This window comes from Manis pentadactyla, chromosome 4 (assembly GCF_030020395.1).
Source record: "Manis pentadactyla isolate mManPen7 chromosome 4, mManPen7.hap1, whole genome shotgun sequence".
Classification (NCBI taxonomy): Eukaryota; Metazoa; Chordata; class Mammalia; order Pholidota; family Manidae; genus Manis; species Manis pentadactyla.
The window spans coordinates 95,085,637-95,104,739 of NC_080022.1; the positions used below are offsets into that span (position 1 = coordinate 95,085,637).

The window sequence follows — 19,103 nt, forward strand, 5'->3', positions numbered from 1 at the left end:
CTCCAATGAGTTCTACACAAGAGTATAAAGGGCATATAAAAGTGTAGGCAAAGGGTCTGTTTGTGTTTCTACAGAGGATCAAAGCCTAATTGGGCTACCCCGAAAATGAACTAAGATACGATATGAAAAAGAACTTCCAACATCAGCAATCTCTGGAAGACTCATGCCAGAAGATGATCATCAAAAAACCCCAACAAAGATCCACGCACTGCTACAGGTGTAGATGCACTCATCCCAGCAGTTCCTGGACTTGCCATGGTAATGAGGAAGGAGATATCTAAGCTGGCCTGTGCATACAGTAAAACAACAAATTTAACTGGATCTATACTGTTGGAACTCAATCAAGAATTAGGAGAAGTGCAAATTGTAGCGCTCCAAAATCTTACAACTACAGACTATTTACAGTTAAAAGAACATAAGGGATGTGAACAGTCCCCAGGAATGGGTTGTTTTAATTTGTCTGATTTCTCTCAGACTGTTCAAGTTCAGTTGGACAATGTCCACCATATCATAGATAAGTTTTCACAAATGCCTAAGGTGCCTAACTGGTTTTCTTGGTTTCACTGGAGATGGCTGGTAATTACAGGTATGCTTTGGTTATGTAACTATACTCCTATTATGTTAATGTGTGTGCACAATTTAAGTAGTAGCTTAAAACCTATACATGCTGAAGTTACTCTACAAGAAGATATGTCAAAGAAATAATTAATCTTCCCATGTTTTCTGCTGCCTGCTACTTCTATAGCTTTTCTTCTTCCTACCTAATTACAACCCTTAAATAGAATTCGTGCCTCATATCAAATTTACCGAGTATCATAATTCTTCCATGTGGTAAAGATACCTCAAGACAAATGCTGGGCATAGAAGCTACAGGACATAAATATGCAAAGAAATAAAAAGCTAACCATTTCAAACAATAAGGCTTCTCTCTCACTTACCAACTTTACATTTCCCTGTATGGCCCCGGAAGATGACTGGTTAGCCAGAGACGGGTAAGATTCCTCAAGGGAGGAACAACCTAAGACAGGCACAGTCGCAGGGGGGTCATCAGGTGAGAAATTGGGGATCAACAGAGGTGAGGCTTAGAACCTCACCCCCCCTGTTCTGAGAGAAATCTTCTGCATACGTGGATGTTTTATTGCCCTTGTCTAGCTTGGATTAACACATAGTCTACAGGCACACACCTGATCATCTACATTTGCTCTCTTACAACACTAAACTATGTTTTCTACCTTTATCTTGTATCTACCTACCACTTCAGCATTTTATTAAAAATAATGATAGTAAAGAGAGAAATGTGGTATCCACATATAAATCAAGTATAAAAATCAAATGAGTATTCATATTTAAACTGACTGTTTATAGTTCATAATGCATGAGCAAAACCGAAGGTTTCTGTGATGGCTGCCCTTGTACTGTTCACCATGTAAGAACTTATTCACTATGTAAGAATTTGTTCTCCATGTAAGAACTTGTTTGTTATGCCTCAGAAGATTGGAGACTGACGAAAATTAGGCTTGGGGTGGATTAATGATTGTGCATTGAGCATTGACTCCCCTATACAGAATTTTATTGTTGTTAACAACTATTTGATCAATAAATATGAGAGATGCCCTCACAACAAAAAAAAGTACACACTTCCAATGGTAAAATAATAAGTAACCGGGATGTAATGAATATAGTCAAGATATTGTAACAGCTTGGTATGTTAATAGCTGGTACCTAGAATTGTCATGTATATAAATGTTGAATCACTATGTTGTACACCTGAAACTAATGTAATGTAATACTGTGTGTCAACTACCTTCAATAAAAAAATAATTATCTACAAAAAAAAAAAAAACTTAACAATTAAGAGTATTTTTAGGAATTGGTAAAACAAAATATATTGATCAAGAGGTATGTTTGTAACAATAGGATAACAAATATTTATGAAGTAATTATATTCAGTTGATATATTGAGATTTTGGTAATTTTAAATTAAGGTGCATATTTCGCAGTATGGCAAATGAACCCTGTTTTACTATTTTATTTTAACCAAAATGTAATTCTGCTGACACTGGTTACTAAAAACAAAATGATAACAATCTTACCATATCTGTTAGTGCCACTTTGACAGTATCTATGAAAACATGGAAGTGTTTAGACATGACATTTGTATTTCAGAATTTTTTTTCATACTGAATCTTAATAGAAAAGAGATGAATAAATTCACAATATTGACTTTATAAAAAAATAAATAAATAAATAAATAAAAATAAAAAGTAAGGGAGTATTATGAAGAATATTATGTCAAAAGATTCAATAATTTAGATGAAATGGACTGTCTACGAAAAACACAAATTACCAAAGCTCAGTCAAGAAGAAATAAATAACATTAATAGTCTTGTGTCTATTAAAAAATGAATTTGTAATTAAAAACATTCCCACAAATGCTATTCTAGGTCCATATGAATTCACTGGGGAAATTTACCAAGCTTTTTGATTTCCTCTACCAAATTTTTGAGAAAAAAAAATCAAATTACATAAATCAAGAAAGTAGCATAGGATGGAACATTTTCCAACTCATTTGATAAGGACTGCATTAGCAATCCTACAGAACTCATATTCTTCCAAAAAACATGAAGTGAGACTACTTCCCAATGCATTCTATGAAGTCAGCATTATCCTGACACCAAAGCTAGACAAACACATTACTAAGAAAACCTCAGAACAACAACCTTCATGAAATGAACACAGATGCTAAAAATTCTTCACAAAATTTTAGCAAATCAAATAAAATGATATATACAAAGGATAAAACATCATGACTCCAGGAATGCAAAGTTGTATTACAATCAATGTAATTCACTCTAAAACAGAGTAAACAATAAAACCCATATGATCATCTAAATGAAACACACACACACACAAAATCACTTGGCCAAATACAACATCCATTCCTGACAAAATTCACAACAAACTAGGAATAGAAGGAAACTTCCTTAACTTAATGAAGGGCATCAACAACAAAAATATGGCTAACATAATATTTATTGAAAGACAGATTGTTTTCCCTTGAAAATCTTGAAAAAAGGCAAGAATGTCTGTTCATACATCTATTTAACAGTGTACTAGAGGTTCTATCTAGTGCAGTAAGAAACAAAACGGGAATACAGATTAGAAAGGAAGGAATAAAACTTCTATTTACAAAAGCATGATTATCTATGTAGAAAATCTTATTGAATGTACAAAAAGCTTCCAAAACTAAGTTAATAAACGAGTTTAACAAAATATAGACACAAAAGTTGATTGTATTTCTATACATATATATATAGAGAGAGAGAGAGAGAAATTTTAAGACAATCAGATATTATTTTGTATACTTCAAAAGCTTCTGCCTGAGGGTCTGTCTTCCAACCAACCTGAGTCTAGGTGTTGACTGAGATCCTCCCATTGGGACAAAAACAGTGTTGGTGCACCTGCAACTACTGGAAGCAAATAAGAATAAAATAGATTGTTTGGACAATCACTAAAGTTTGTGAGAGAACAAAGAACTGGAGCAGGATTGAACAAAAAGATTTATCTCCCACTCCTTCAAGACTGGGAAAGTTGGATATCTTTTCTAATGCATTGAAACCAATACAGAGAGTCAGGAAAATGAAGAAATAAAGGAATGTGTTCCAAAAAGAATAATAACATAAAACATTATAAAAATACCTTAAAGAAACAGAGAAAGTAATTTATCTGATAGAGTTCAAAATAATATCATGAAGATGCTCACTGGGCTCAGAACAATGAATCCATGAACAAAGAGAGAATTTCAACAGAGATATAAAACATAAGAAAGTACCAAACAGAAGTCATGGAATTAAAGAATACAATAACTGAACTGAGAAATACAATAGAAGGATTCCAAAGCTGACTAGATGAAGTAAAAGAAAGGATCAGTGAACTTGAAGCAGGCAGTAGAACTCATCCAGTCAGAGAAACAGAAAGAGAAAACCGTGCCAAAGAGTGAAAGCTTAGGACTTGTGGGACAACATCAAGCAGATCAACACATTCACATTATAGGGGTCCCAGAAGGAGGAGAGAGAAGGAAGTAACTTGAAGAATTAACAGCTGAAAAACCCCCTAACCTGGGGAATAAAACAGATACCCAGATCCAGGATGCCTAGAGAGTTCCAAATTTAACAAACCCGCTAAAATTCATATGGAACCACAAAAGACCTCGAATAGCCAAAGCAATTCTGAGAAGGAAGAATAAAGCTGGGGCATTATGCACCCCCAACTTCAAGCTCTACTATAAAACCACAGTAATCAAGACAGTCTGGTACTGGCACAAGAACAGACCCACTAGAGAGCCCTGATACATGGTCAATTAATATATGGTAAAGGAGCCATGGATATACAATGGGGAAATGACAGGCTCTTCAACAGCTGGTGTTGGCAAAACTGGACAGCTACATGCAAGAGAATGAAACTGGATTATTGTTTAACCCCATACACAGAAGTAAACTCGAAATGGATTAAAGACTTGAATGTAAGTCATGAAACCATAAAACTCTTAGAACACAATATAGTCAAACATCTCCTGAATATAACCATGAGCAACTTCTTCCTGAACACATCTCCTTGAGCAAGGGAAACAAAAGCAAAAATGAACTCATGGGACTACATCAAACTAAAAAGTTTCTGTACGGCAAAGGACACCATCAACAGAGCAAAAAGGCATCCTACAGTATGGGAGAATATATTCATAAGTGACATATCTGACAAGGGGTTAACATCCAAAATATATAAAGAACTTACACACCTCAACATACAAAAAGAAAATAACCCAATTAACAAATGGGCAGAGGATATGAAGAGACAGTTCTCCAAAGAAGAAATTCAGATGGGCAACAGACACATAAAAAGATGCTCCACATCACTAATCATCAGGGAAATGCAAATTAAAACCACAATGAGATATCACCTCACACCAGTAAGGATGGCCAGCATCGAAAAGACTAAGAACAACAAATGCTGGTGAGGATGTGGAGAAAGAGGAACTCTCCTACACTGCTGGTGGGAATGTAAACTAGTCAACCATTATGGAAAGTAGTATGGAGGTTCCTCAAAAACTAAATATAGAAATACCACTTGACCTGAAAATTCCACTCCTTGGAATTTACCCAAAGAATACAAGTTCTCAGATTCAAAAAGACATATGCACTCCTATGTTTATTGCAGCACTTTTTACAATAGCCAAGATATGGAAGAAACCTAAGTGTCCATCAGTAGATGAATGGATAAAGAAAATGTAGTACATATACAAAATGGAATACTATTCAGCCATAAGAAAGAAACAAATCCTACCATTTGCAACAACATGGATAGAGCTGGAGGACATTATGTTCAGTGAAATAAGCCAGATGGAGAAAGACAAGTACCAAATGATTTCCCTCATTTGTGAAGTATAACAATTAAGCAAAACTGAAGGAACAAAATAGCAGCAGACTCAGAGACTCCAAGAATGAACTAGTGGTTACCAAAGGGGAGGGATGTAGGAGGGTGGGTGAGGAGGGAGGGAGGAATAAGGGTATTGAGGGGTATTATGTTTAGTACACATGGTGTGGGGGATCACGGGGAGAACACTAGCACAGAGAAGGCACGTAGTGGATCTGTTGCATCTTGCAATGATGGTCAATGACTGCACTGGGGTATGGGTGAGGACTTGATAATATGTGTAAATGTAGTAACCATATTGTTTTTTCATGTGAAACCTTCATAAGAGTGTATATCAATCATACCTTAATAAAAAATTTTAAAAAACATTAGAAAAACCCAAAGAGACTTTCAGCATGACAGACTCAGATATTATAGATATCACAGACTTCCACATTATAATTAAATTGTCAAAGGTTAAAGATAAGGGGATAATGTTAAAAGCAGCAAAAGACAAAGAACTTATATGCCAGAGAACCCCATAAGACTATCATATTTCTCAGCAGAAACTCTGCAGCCCAGAAAGTAGTGAGACAATATATTCAAAATGCTGGAAAAAATATCCTGCCAAACAAGAATACTCTATAAAGCAAGGTTGTCCTTTAGAACTGAAGCAGAGATTAAGAGTTTTCCAGACAAGCAAAAGCTAAAGTAGTTTATCAACACTACACCAACCTTTTAAGAAAATTTAAAGGAACTTCTCTGAGCTAAAATGAAAAGGGCATTAAGCACAACGAGGAAAATATACAAAAGTATGTACCTTACTGGTAAAGGTAAATATATAGTAATATTCAGAATGATCTAATGTTCTAAAAATGGTGGGTTAATCACCTATAAAGCCAGTATGAAGGATAAAAGACACGTGATAAAAATAAATATAATAATTTGTTGACTGATAAAGATGTACATTTGACATCAATATAAAACAGGCAGAATTGAAATGTACTTTATAAAGTGTTAAATTTAAGTTGTTATCAACATAAAGAGATGTATAAATGTTATTTTATGTAAGTTGCATGATAACCAAAAAATATATGTATAAACCTATAGTAGCTACACAAAAGATAAGAAAACAATATAACAAATCCACAGCTAACATCATACTCAGTGACAAAAAGCTGAAAGGTTTTCCTCTAAGTTCAAGAACAAAACAAGGATGTCCACTGTCACTACTTTTATTCAACATAGTACTGGAAGTCCTAGTCATGGCAATTACACAGGATAAAAAGATAAAAGGCATCCAAATTGGTAAGAAAGAAGTAAAATTATCACTATTTGTAGATGACATGGTAGTATATATAGAAAACCCTAAACATTCCACCAAAAACTTTTAGAACTAATAACCAAATTCAGCAAAGTTTCAGAATACAAAATTGATACACAGATCTGTGGCACTTCTGTATACTAGCAGAAAGAGAATCATGAAAGCAATTTCACTGGAATTCCATCAAAAGAATACAATACCTAGGAATAAAACTAACCAAGAAGGTGAAAGATCTTTACTCAGAAAACTATGACACACTCAGGAGATAAATTAAAGAAGATACCAAAAAATGAAAATCTATCCCATGCTCATGGATAGGAAGAATTAATATTGTCAAAATGGCCATCCTACCTAAACCAATTTACAGATTCAATGCAATACCTATCAAAATACCAATGGCATTTTTCTATGAACTAGAGCAAATAATTCTAATATTCATATGGAACCATAAACACAAAGCAATCATGAGAAAAAGAACAAACTTGGAGGGATTATACTCCCTGACTTCAAGCTACATTACAAAACTACAGTAATCAAACAGTTTGTTACCAGCACAAGAACAGATCCATAGATCAATGGAACAGAATAGAGCCAATATATAAACCCACACATATATGGTCAATTAATATATAATAAAGGAACCATGAATATACAATGGGGAAAAGACAGTCTCTTCAATAACTGGTATTGAGAAAACTACACAGCAACATGCAAGAGAATAAAACTGGATTATTATATAACTCCCTACACAAAAGTAAACTCAAAATGGATTAAAGATCTAAAAGGAAGACATGAAACCATAAAATTCTTAGAAGAAAACATAGGCAAAAATCTCTTGAACATAGGCATGAGCAATTTTTTTCTGCCCTTGGGCAAGGGAAGCAAAATAAAAAATGAACAAATGGGAGGATTAAAGATGGTTGTAAGAGGTGACACAGAAAATTCCTCCTAAAACCACATATAATATGAAAATATAATTAATACAACTAATCCTGAAAGGGCACAAGAAAGAAGGCTGTGCCAGACTGCATATACCTGGAGAAAAGAACAGACTTCACGGAACAGGGTAATGTACCAAAGCCATGACCCAGCGGGACCCAAGCCCTTCCCCCTCCCCACCTCACCAGCGGGAGGAAGAGAAACGGAGTGCGGAAGGAGTGGAGGCCTGGGGCTGCTGAACATCTAGCCCTGAAGATCTGCTATAGGAGCACAAACCTACATTGCATGGTGCTCTGGTGATTAGTGGGCTGGGAAAGCTAAGACAGGTGGAATACCTGGAGAGACTGAGATTCCAGCTACTTATGGAAAACAGGGATCTATATCCAGCTGCTCTGGGACAAAAGAAAGGCAGGCAGTCTGAGAGACTTCCTAACAGCAAGAGGGCTGCTAAAGGAGCAAGGATTGCACAGAGCTCCTTTAGGAGAAAGGACAGATAGACAAAATTGTCCAGGTGCACTCTGCCCAGCACTTTGGAAACTTTCAGGATCTTCAGGTACTCCATCCCCCTGGCTGGCTATGCAGCTCCAAGGCCCCCCACTGTGATATGAAGCCTGTTGCACCTTCCTCCCAGCTAGCCCACATCTGGCTCACAAACCAGCAACCCCTGCTCAGTGAAATAAGCCAGGCAGACAAAGACAAGTACCAAATGATTTCCCTCATTTGTGGAATATAACAATGAAGCAAAACTGAAGGAACAAAACAGCAACAGACTCCAAGAAGGGACTAGCAGTTACCAAAGGGGAGGGGTGGGGAATGGCGGGTGGGGAGGGAGGGAGAATGGGATTGAGAGGTATTGTGATTAGTACACATGGTGTGTGGGGGATCATGGGGAAGGCAGTGTAACACAGAGAAGACAAATAGTGACTCTGTGGCATCTTACTACACTGACTGGCAGTTACTGCAATGAGGTATGGGGGGGATGCAATAATATGGGTGAATGTAATAACCACAGTTTTTCATGTGAAACCTTCATAAGAGTGTATATCAATAATACCTCAATAAAAAAAATGAACAAATGGGACTGCATCAAACTAAAAAGCTTCTGTATAGCAAAGGACACCGTCAGCAGAATGAAAAGGCATCCTACAGTATGGGAGAATATATTCATAAATGATTTATCCAATATGGGGTTAACATCAAAAATATATAAAGTACTCATACAACTCAACACCAAAAAATAAATAAAAAAATAACCTGATTAAAAAATGGACAGAGGACCAGACAGACATTTTCCAAAGAATAAATACAGATAGTTAACAGGCCAATGAAAAGATGTTCCACATCATTAATCATCAGGGATCAAATCAAAACCACAGCGAGATATCACCTCACACCAGTTAGGATGGCCAACATCCAAAAGACAAGAAATAACAAGTGTTGGTGAGGATATGGAGAAAAGGCAATCATCCTACACTGTTGGTGAAAATGCAGCCACTATGGAGGTTCCTTTAAAAACTAAAAATAGAAATACCATATGACCCAGTAATTTCACTTCTGGGAATTTACCCAAACAAAATCCCTGATTCAAATATATACATGTACCCTTATGTTTACTGCTGCATTATTCACAGCAGCCAAGATAATAGAAGCAACCAAAGTGTCCATCAAGAGATGAATGGATAAAGTGGTACATATACACTATGCAATATTATTCAGCCACAAAAAAAAGAAAGAAATCCTGCCATTTGCAACAACATGGACCTAGAGGTATTATGCTAATTGAAATAAGCCAGGCAAAGAAAGCCAAATACCATATGATTTCACTTACTTGTGGAATCTAAAAACAAAACAATATGAAAACAGTAGACTCGTAGACACTAAGAAGTGACTGGTGGTTACCATGGGGGAGGAACTGGAGTTGGTGGGTAGCAAGGGTGAGAGGGATAAAAGGTCACAAAAACTCTCAATCATAATATGTTGGTCACAAAGATGGTAATACAGCATAGAGAATATAGCCATTGATTCTGTAACATCTTCCTAATTTGACAGCTAGTAACTTCACTAATGGGGGTGATGATTTAATAATGTGGGTAACTAGTGAACCACTGTGTTGTATACTTGAAACTAGTATAAGATTGTCTATCAACTATTCTCAATTAAAAAGTAAAAAAAGAAAAGCAATCTAAACTTACCACTATGAAAAATTATCAAATCACAAAGAGAGCAAAAGAGAAAGGAATAGAGAAATTACAAACTAGCCAGAAAAAAAATTAAGAAAATGGCAATAAGTACATGCCTATCAATAATTACTTCAAGTATAAGAGGTCTAAATTCTGCAATCAAAAGATATCATGTGGTTAAGTGAATGTACCAAATAAAAAACAGGACCCATCTATATGTTGCCTACAAGAGATTAGCTTCAGATACAAGAACAGATACAAACTGACAGTGAAGGGATGGAAAAAGAAATTCCATACAAATAGAAAACAAAGGAAAGCTGGCATAGCTATACTTATATTCAACAAAATAGACTTATTACAAAGACTATAATAAGAGATAAGATATCACTATATAATCATAAAGGGGTCAACCCAAAAGAGAATATAACATTTCTAAATATTTTTCACCCAGATTGGAATGCCTAAATATATTTCAAAAATTAATAGACCTATAGGAAGAAATAGAAAGCAATGCAATAATTATAGAGGTTTTAATACCCCAATTTCATCAGTTGATAGATTGTCCAGACAGAAAATCAATAAGGAAGCATTGGCTTTAAATGACACGTTAGACCAAATGGACTTTAACAGACATATACAGAATATTCCATCCAAAAGCAAGAGGATCCACATTCTTCTGGAGCATATATGGAACATTCTTCAGGATAGACCATATGTTAGGCCACAAAGCAAGTCTTAATAAATTAGGAAGACTGAAATCAAATGAAGGATCTTTTTCAACCACAATAATATGAGACTAAAAATCAATTACAGGAAGAAAACTGGGAAACTCACAATATGAGGAGATTAAACAACATGCTACTGAGTAAAAAAATGATCAGAGAAAAACCAAGAGAAATAAAAATGTATCTTGGGACCAATGAAACTGGAAATATAACACACTAAAACTTACGGGATGCAACAAAAGCAGTTGTAGAAGGGAAATTCACAGTAATAAATGCCTACATTAAGACACAAGAAAGATCTCAAGTAAAGAACCTAACTTTATACCTCAAGAACCTGAAAAATAACAAAGTTAGTAAAAGGAAGTAAATAACAAAGATCAGAATGCAAATAAATAAAATAGAGACTAAAAACACAATAGGAAACAAACATCTCAATTTTTTAAAAGATAAACAAAATTGGTAAATGGCTAGACTTACTGAGGAGAAAAGAAGACTCAATAAAATCAAAAATGAAAGAAAATACATTACACTGGATACCACAAAAATACAAAAGATCACAAGAGACTAATAGGAGCAATTAGCTCATTTGTTCATTATGAAGAGCTCTTTTACCAGATCTCAAATGGCTTCCTCATTATTTCAGATTAAAAATTACTTCTTCATAAAAGCCACCTTTGACCACCAAATCTAATGTAACACACCACCCCTGTCACTTTTTACCCCACTACTCATGCTTTCTTCATGGCATTTACAAGTTTCTGATATTATATCATTTGTTTACATGTTATTCTCTCTTTCTCCCCTTCGAACTAGAATGTAAGCACCATAAATGGAGAACTTATCTTTCTTGGTCATCACTGTACCCTTAAGAATTCAAACCAGTCTGTTACATATATTAGATGTTCAGTAAGTGCTTATTGAATTCATCAATAAGGATGCCATTCCCAGAGCTTAAAATTAAATACATAGAAAGTTTATTAACTGCTCTGATGTTCTATAGATAATTACCATCAAAGTCAGGCTAAAATCCAAACTTCATAATGTCCTTTTTATTGCGTTAAAATTTTAATTCATTTTCTTAAAAGAAAAAAAGATACCCATAATCTTCAATTAGCTAAACAGAGAAGTATCATTGGAATATGAATCAGACTTAATAATTTTTTTCTCCTCAGAGAATGGATACTTTTCTAGCTTGCAAGATGCTCTATGTTCATAAAATCCTAAAATTCTGTGCAACAGATGTCCTTTTAAAAATAAGTTTATCCCTCTGAAGTCTGAGTTATCTCTAAGAGTCACATTAGAATATTCTGCCATTTGAAACAAAATCTGTTTATTAAATCCCTTTTAATGCTTTTTCCTTAAACAAAATAGAGTTGGACCTAATGTGTATACTAATCATTTTATCTTGAAGCTCCCAAGTGAGAAGATAGAATTTAGTATGTATAAAAATTATGTCAATTTTTTCTCTATTTTGGTTACAGTTTAAAGCCCCTAATATGCCAGATTTATATGAATTTACACAAACTTTTTCCATCCATTTCAAAACATCTTTGAAATTAAGGTCATGTATAAATGTTAAGAGGAATTATTAGCATCTTCTGAATAAAATTTTGTAGTGATACAAGTCATATCAGTATTAAGTTTTTTTCCTGTATATAAAAACTTATTTTTCTATCCCTTACTCTGTTTTTGTTACTTTATATAACCTCTTGGTTGTTATATATTATTTGTGATGAATAATACAAGCAGTATTAACTGTACTCACAATAACACATGTAAGCACTTCTCAGCAACTAATCAACAATATTAATCAACAATATTGATTAACTTCTATTAACAAATTAACCTATTATAGCCAAGAAATAATAATGCAATTAACTTCTTTCACTTCATGAGTGTAAAAACAGTTGAAGTGGAAGAAACTAGATGCAAAAGATTACATACAGTATGATTCCATTTATTTGAAATATATAGAATGGGTAAATCCATAGAGATAGAAAGTTACTAGAGACTGGGAGGAGTAGGAAATGAGGAATAACAGCTTAATGGATATAAGGTTTCCTTTGGATGATGAAAATTATTTGACACTAAATAAAGGTAAGGCTTGCACAACACTGTAAATGTATTAAATGCCACAGAACTGTTCCCTTTAAAATGTTTAATTTTATTATGTGAATTTCACCTAACTTAATTGACAGCTTAAAGCAAAAATAATAACAATGTATTGTGGGGTTTATAACACCTGTAGAAGTAAATTGTATGTCAAGAATAGAATAAAGGACAGAAATGGGGAATGGAAATATATTTCTGTAAGGTTGCTATACTATATGTAAATTGCTATAATACTATCATAAGGTAAACTATGATAAGGTAAAGATATATATTACAAATCCTAGAGCAACCACAAAAAATAAAAGTATAGCTAAAAAACCAATAGTGTCAAAAGAATGAAAAAACACAGATTGGAAGACAATATTTGCAAAAGACACATCAGATAAAGGATTATCCAAAATATACAAAGAACTCTTAAAGCTTGACACTAAGAAAATTATTAACACAACCTGATTTTAAAATGGACAAAAGGCCTGAGTAGACACTTCACCAAAGAAGACATGCAGATGGCACATATGCATATAAAAAGATGCTCCATATCATATATCATCAGGGAATTGAAAATTAAAATGAGATGTCACTACACGCCTATTAAATGGTCAAAATCCAGAACACTGGTGATACCAAATGCTGACAAGAATGTGTAGCAACAACAATTCTCATTCATTGCTGTTGAGAATGCAAAATGGTACTGCCACTTTGGAAGACAATTTGACAATTTCTTACAAACCTCAACACACTTTTATCCAGCAATTGAACTCCTGGGTATTTACCAAAAGAAGTTGAAAGCTTATGTCTACATAAGAATTTGCACACAGTTGTTTATATCAGCTTAATTCAGAATTACCAAAAACTGGAAGCAACCAAGATATCCTTCAGGAGGTAAGAAAATAAAGAAACTATGGTATATTCAGACAATGGAGTATTAGTCAGTGCTAAAAAGAAATGAGCTGTCAAGCCATGAAACATATGTATGAACCCTAAATGCGTATTACTAAGTGAAAGAAGCCAATCTGAAAAGGCTACATACTTTATGATTCCAACCTTTTGACATTCTGGAAAAGGCAAAAACTATAAAGACATTAAAAAGTTTAGTGGTTATTCACCACAGTATTAGAAGTCCTAGCTGTAGCAACAGACAAGAAAAAGAAATAAAAGGCATCCAAATTAGAAAACAATTAAAACTTGCTGTTTGCAAATGACATGATACTATATAGAGAGAACCCAAAAGACCCCACCAAAAAACTATTCAAATTAACAAAGTCAATGAAGTTATAGGATATAAATCAATATTCAAAAATCAGTTGCATTTCTGTACACTAATAAAAAACTATTAGAAATAAAATTTTTAAACAATGCCATTTACAACTGCATCAAAAAAAAATACCTAAGAATAAATTTAACCGAAAATGAAAAATCTGTACTCTGAAAACTATAAGACACTGATGAAAGAAATTAAAACACACACAAATAAATGGAAAGATATGCCATACTCAGGGACTACAAGTATTAATATTGTAAAAATGTTCATACTACCCAAAGCAATCTACAGATTCAATGCACTCCCTTTCAAAATCCTAATAGCATTTTTCACAGAAAAAGAGCAAATAATCCAAAAATTTGTATGGAACCAAATAGCCCAAGCAATCCTGAGAAAGAAGGTAAGAGGTAGAAGCATCACAATTCTTGATTTCAAATGATATGACTAAGCTATAGTAATCAAAAGAGTATGGTATTGGCATAAAAACAGACACATAAGTCAATGAAACAGAATAGAAAGCCCAGAAATAAACCCATCTATATGTGGTCAATTAATTCATGACAAAGGAGTCAAGAGTATACAATGGGATAAGAACAATCTCTTCAACAAATGGTGTTGGGGAAACTAGACAGCCGTCTGCAGAAGAATGAAACTAGACCACTGTCTTATACCACACATAAAAATCATCTCAATATGGGTTAAAGACTTGTATGTAAGCCATGAAACCATAAAACTCCAAAAAAGAAAACATAAGCAGTAAACTTTTGGACATTGGTCCAAGCAATATTTGGGGGGACCTATTTCCTCAGGCAAGGAAACTAAAAATCTTTTCCACAGAAAAGGAAACCATCAACAAAAATGAAAAGGCAACCTACTGAATGGGAGAAGATATTTGCAAAACATCTGTTGAGGGGTTAATATCCAAAATATATGAAGAAGTCAAGCACCTTAGTAGCAAAAACACAATCTGACTTTAAAATAGGCAGAAGATATGAATAAACATTCTTCCAAAGATGACATGTAGATGGCAAACAGGTACATGTAAAGATGCTCAACATTACTAATCATCTTTCTAAGGGAAAGCAGATCAAAACCACAGTGAGTTAGATCACCTTACACCAGTCAGAATGGTTATTATAAAAAAGACAAGAAATAACAAGTGTTGGCGAAAAGCGAACACTTATAAACTGCTAATGATAATGTACAATGGTGCAGCCACTATGAAAAACAGTATAGAGGTTCCTGAAAATTTTTAAATAGAATTACCATATTATCCAGCAATTCTACTTCTGGGTATTTATCTGAAGAAAATGAAAACACTAACTTGAAAGCCAATGTGCACCGCTATGTTCACTACAGCGTTATTTACAACAGGCAAGAAATGAAAGCAATCAGAGAGTCCATTGATAGATGAACAGATAAAGATATTGTATATATACAATGGAATATTACTCAACCTAAAGAAATGAAATCCTGCCATTAGCAACAATATGGGTGGACCTAGAGGGAATTATGCAAAGTAAAATAAGTCAAAGACAAATACCATAAGATCTCACATGTGGAATCTAAAAAAAATTAAACAAATGAACAAATAAAACAGAAACAGACCCATAGATACAGAGCACATGATGGTTGCCAGAGAGGAGGTAGGTGATGGGATGGATGGGAGGGGATTAAAAGGTACAAGCTTCCAGCTATAAAATAAGATACAGGGATACAATGTACAGCATAGGGAATATGGTTAATAATATGTAATAATTTTGTATAGTGACAGAGAGTCTCATACTTTTAATCAAATACTCTGGCACAGAAGTAAATAATGCACATCACTTCTACCTAAAATCCATTGGCCAGAACTTATCACATCACCTCACCAAGGTGGAAGGGGAAGTATAACTCTCTCATGTGCCTGGAAGGAGAGAAGAATTGGATATAGGTTGATCATAAAAGTCTCTATCATACTCTAATTGAATTGGAAGTATACCATGTTGCAGAGAGATTTCCATGAGATACTGAGTAAAGCAAGACTCCAGAAAGTATATATATCACCTCATTTTTGTAAATTAATCATGACCAGAGAACCCTGTTGTGTACACATGCATGTGTGAAAATATAACTATAATTACATTACATCTACACATCTATCTGTCATGGAGAAGAATAGGGAAGGAGACACCCTAAATTCTTGTCAAGGATTAACTAGGAGGTGGGGTTTGGTGAAGGACAACCCTGATATGTATGGAGAGGAGAAGAAAGAGGGTGAAGGAAAAAGCAAAAGGGAAATATTAAGGACACTAAGATTTTGTATGATTATATTTATGTATTGATTAAATTATATATGCATATAGAAATTAAGTCATTTTTTAAACTATATTTTCCTTTTAATTTTTTTATAGGCCTCAAATTAGAGCTGTTGAAATTAAATAATCCTTTCAGTTCCCTTCAGCTCTAAACTCTATGATTCCATAACTTAAGTAATGTCAAGTCTTATCTGTCTCCTGTTTGTCATTTCCTATTTCTAACCCATAGTTGACCTGCCACTGATTAAAGTTCTTGATGTACTACTACAGCCTGTGGATTATTAATTATACTGATTCAGGTTGCTTAAAAATGATAAATAATTTATTTCTAACCTTTATATCAACCAAAGCAACTTGCTCTTTGACATCACTAATTTACATTTACATGAAGTAGGAGACAATTTTTACTGCTAAAGTGATAAAGTTACAGATATTTTTCTTAGGACAGGTATTAAATCTAATTTAAAAGGCTAAAACCTAAACTTTCAGTCCAAAATTTTACCCCCTCTCACCCGGATTTCAGTAGCTACAATAGCTTCAACTCAGTTCAATTTAACCTTTTATGTTCTTTCTAAAACAAGTCTTTTTCAACTGGAAGCCTGGATAATAAAGTTGGGAAATTTTATACTTTACATACTTTTATAAAATTTTAATTTTAAATACCATATTTTAAATAATAAAGTCTTGTTTTCCTTCCTTAAACTTTATTCTATTTTCCATGCTAAAAAAAGTCCAAGCTTTGCAACATAACAACATAACACCCTATATGAAGAGACCATGCATGGTCTGCCTCCTAACTACTCTTCACTTCGTCCCTTACCTTGCTATTTTTTCTGCGATGATTTTTTCTTTTTTCTTATACGCCTATAGCATTCCTGTTTATGTCCAAGACCTATATCTTCCAGGCCTTCTCTGAAGCCAAGACATTATCATTTATATCTATGTATCTTCTACACTCATATATAGTTGAATTACTTACATTATGTGATTTATTTTTTTACACATTTATACTTACTATTTGTACTGCAAGTCATTGAGAACAGATTGTGTGTACAGATAACCCCAAATCCAACGATTTATTTTATGCTTTCAGGTATTGCTGCTCAGGATGTGACACAGAACACTCGCTTCTTGAATCATTTTTGTTTCTCTAGGCTTCTGTGATCCCTTATACTTGATCTGTCTCTCTTTTTAGCCTTTGCAGCAACTCCTCTATTTCAAATAAGTTCCAGTATCCCAAAGCTCCGTACTAACTCCTTTCTCTTCTTTAACTACACACTCACTATGTGTAAAGAGTATGCATTCAGTCCTGTGCTTTAAATGGCTTCAAGGAGTGACTAACAAGCAGGGAAAGTTTCCTACCAATCTAAAAATGGGTTGTGACAAATACCTTCTTCCTATAATAACCTTAAAACTACACTCAACTTTTAAATAGACATTAATAATTGGGTAATTCACTTACAAAATTTTCACAATGATCAAATTATAAATTTGCCAATTGTTCATTAATACTAAATTATTTTTATGAGTTTGTTTTTTGGTTTCCATTTTTTATTGGCTAACCTTTTCTACAAATATAATTCCCCAACATACGGGAATTAGAATTCTACCACACCAAAACTGTTATTTATAAACAACTCTAGAACTGTTTTTATCCATTTTCAGTTGTTTTTATAAAGCCTTTTCACTTCCCTACTTCATTAAGTCTTTCACACCTACTCTTCTCTCCACAACCTCCAACACTTACTCGATCCTCATTCTCAATGAGTGATCTTAATTCTTCACTAGGAAAATTTAAGCTATGAAACCAAAACTTCTATCAACTCCCATCCACTTGCCATCATCTTGTGGCATATACTCTTCTTCTTCTCCTGTTACTGTGGTAGAACTCTCTATTCTCCTAGCTAAGACCCGGCACTTTAATTTCCCACTAGATTCCTGCCTGTTATAGTACATTCTACAAAAAAACTTCCCTTTGTCTCTTCCATAATTATCTTCCCCCTATCCTGAATCTTTTCCTATTTAAACATGCCATTAATTCTTTTAAAAAATAATATTCTCACCTGATTGGCCCCCCTGCGTCTAAGAACTTATTCACTATGTAAGAACTTGTTCACCATGTAAGAACTTGTTCATTATGCTTCAGAAGATTGGAGACTGTTGAGAATTAGGCTTGGGGTTGATTAATGATTGTGCATTGAGTCCCCTATACAGAATTTTATTGTTGTTAACAACCATTTGATCAATAAACATGAGAGATGCCCTCTCAAAAAATAATAATAATAATGTTCTCTTGGCCCACTTCCAGTTCTAGTAACTGCCTCACTTATCTTCTCTTTAAAGTATAGCTTCTTGAGTTTTTTACTCTTGATGGGGATAGCTATCTCCACCTTCTCTCCTCCCATTCTCTCCTTAACCACCCCCGCCAATCAAATCCACGTCACTGAAACTGCCATTGTTAAGATCAACAATGTCCACGTTAAAAACACATTTATCAATTTTGCTTTACCTCTAAGCATAACACAATTTATCACTCCCTTTTCTTTAAAATGCTTTCTTGCTTGACTTCACTATCACTCTAGCTAATCCTTTTGATGGTTCCTTCTTATCTCTCTGATCTCTTCTCTTTTCTAGGTATAGTCACTCCCATGATTGTACATGTTCTTACCCAGTCTGACAGCTTTAAATGCGCTGTTGACTCCCATATTTATTTCACTACCCTGGACCTGTCTCTAAGCCAACTTACCATCTCTATTTGGATTCTAATAGGAATTTCAAACCTATAACATGTCTGAAACTACATTGCTCAGCCAAAAAATGGAAGTTAGAATTTCTTTCCTATCACATCCCACA

The 19,103-nt window shown here is 34.2% G+C and overlaps 1 protein-coding gene across 1 annotated transcript in view; it reads right to left on the bottom strand.

The window, feature by feature from the left end:
• The window catches only part of TSHB (thyroid stimulating hormone subunit beta), a 42,176-nt gene that overhangs the window by 21,464 nt on the left and 1,609 nt on the right, over positions 1-19,103 (bottom strand). The window lies entirely within an intron of this gene.